A 2,209-nucleotide genomic window follows, 5' to 3' on the forward strand; every position below is an offset into this window, starting at 1 on the left:
CCACGGTCCCTGAGAAGTAAATAGGAAGCCTGCTCTTGGGAGGGGGCGTGCTGGGGCTGAGGGCTGCTCACTGTTCTTGCCCTGCCCTCAGTCTGGGCATCAGAAGACTTCCAAAGAACTGTACTAGGCCAGGATATGATGCATTTGAGCTGAGGCTGTAGGTTTTCTCTAGTTCTTCCTTGTTCTAGCCTGCTTTGTTAAATAAGGTTTGCACTGTCATGCTGTCCTCGGTTCTTTTCCATAGTGCTTTTTTAACGTGCTAAAAAACTGGCCAAATTTGACAAAGGATGTGGAGATGGTAAAGCAATTGAGTTCTTGCTGCTTTTAGGAAATGGCAATCATAGAGGGGAAAAAAAGCTTCCACTTGGAGAAAAAGCTGGATTCTTACTGAACACCAGAGCTCCTCTTAGGGGCAAAATGGTAAAAGTGAGTTAACAACGTGAAGAGTTTCAGCAGACATTCCTAGGCTTCAGCTAGCCCCCAACCACCTGTGGTGCTTACAGAACTTCTTGATGTTTAGAAACATCCTGTTTCAGGTGGCTGTGCTCACTTCTCTGCAGCAGAAATGGCTTGCTTTTTTTTTTTTTCCTTGCAACAGGTAAATGCTTAAGAACTGGAAGTTTGAGAGTAGTGTATGGAAATAGTCCATGTTGGTGGCCAAAGAGCCTTCAAAATAAAGGGGTAAAATACATCCAAAAGGTTTAAAGTTCCTGATTTTCAATATGTCTTATTGCTTTAAAAAATATACCTAGTATCTTCAGATTGATTAAATTACCTTTTTATATTAAGGTGAAACTTTTGAATGTGGATGTTCAAAAATCAGGTGATGTTAATAGGTGATTAAATGATGGTGTAAAAGCTCCCTATTTGGAGGCAAGTTAGGTACTGCTAAATAAAACTGCATTTCTAAGTAAGTCTGAGTTTCTAGGCTGCTCTTGTAACACTGTGGAGGCATCACAGTTCTCCTGGTTACACACATGGATGCCTGGGCACTCCAGGTTAGATGGGACGTAGTGCTGTGATCGTCGGAAATGATGGTTGTGTACCTGTGGCTCTTCTGGAAATGACATGAACGGGTCATATGATGAGCTGAAACCACAGACGTTTCCTGCTGTTCCTGCCCTGCCAGAGGTGTTGGAGCAGACGGGACTTTTTATTACCCTGGAGTTGGGGAGCTGACTTGTTCTATTCTAATGAGAGTTCACACTTCCCTATCCTTATTTCCTTTTCGTCAGTGCTATCTCCAACCTCAGTTTCAGTATTGACCTTTGGTGCTTGTGGTAGTTAGAAAACAAAACAGAACAAAAAACCCCACCTTCCTCTATAATGTTGAGAATTACATTGAAAATGTTGCACCGGAAAGATCAGCTTCTTCACTTTCACTTAGCTGGAGCCTGTTTGAAGGGGAACTGTTCATGCTTTAGGCTCTCTGTTGAGAGGTTAAAGGTTTAAAAACGAGCTCCTTAGAGTTTTCTGTTGGATTCTCCTATTTGTAACAACTATGAAATAAAATGTAGACTCTATAAACTGTTGTATTCCATGGAAGTTAAAGACCTATTTTGTAGTCATGCATTGCAGTTCCTTTAGTTCACTGTAGCATTCTAGACTTGCAGTGGGCTTGACCAAAACCATACTATGAATGGGGTCTGGCCTCAAAGCACTAAAGGCAAGTGAGAGAGGCTGGGGTTTTGCGACAGAGAACTCTTTAATTCCACAGACATGATGCATCAGTGGAAGTAGCATAAGAGTTGTATACAACAACTCTTGTAAGTGGCTGGCATTCCAGGATGGGTGACACAGTAAGCAGTTACCCAAAACCATTCACAATAACCCTGCGTTCATCCTCTGTGCTCTCCCTGATGGCTGTCAGCTGCCTTGTTGATGGTTTCCTGTTTCTTTTCTCAAAGATTGTGTGTTCATGAAATTCCCTGAGCATGAACCCAGGTTGTGCTCTGGGTGGGTTAGGGACCTGGCAACATGGAAGTGTTCTTCATCAAAATCCTGTTTTGGCACGCTGACTTGGTGTGTTTGCTCTTCCTTTGGGATGTGTGCCCATGGAGTTCTGCGTAGCCTCATGCGTGGATGGAAGAGTGTGCTGTGTGTCTCTGATTCTGGCCTGCCAAGAGTCTACTCTTTGCAGGTAAAGCTGACCACTTGTCAAAAAACCCCCAAACAACCACCCAAACAACAAAAAAAAGCAAAGCCGCCC

This window comes from Athene cunicularia (genome assembly GCF_003259725.1).
Source record: "Athene cunicularia isolate RWA chromosome 3 unlocalized genomic scaffold, athCun1 chr3_part1, whole genome shotgun sequence".
Lineage (NCBI taxonomy): Eukaryota > Metazoa > Chordata > Aves > Strigiformes > Strigidae > Athene > Athene cunicularia.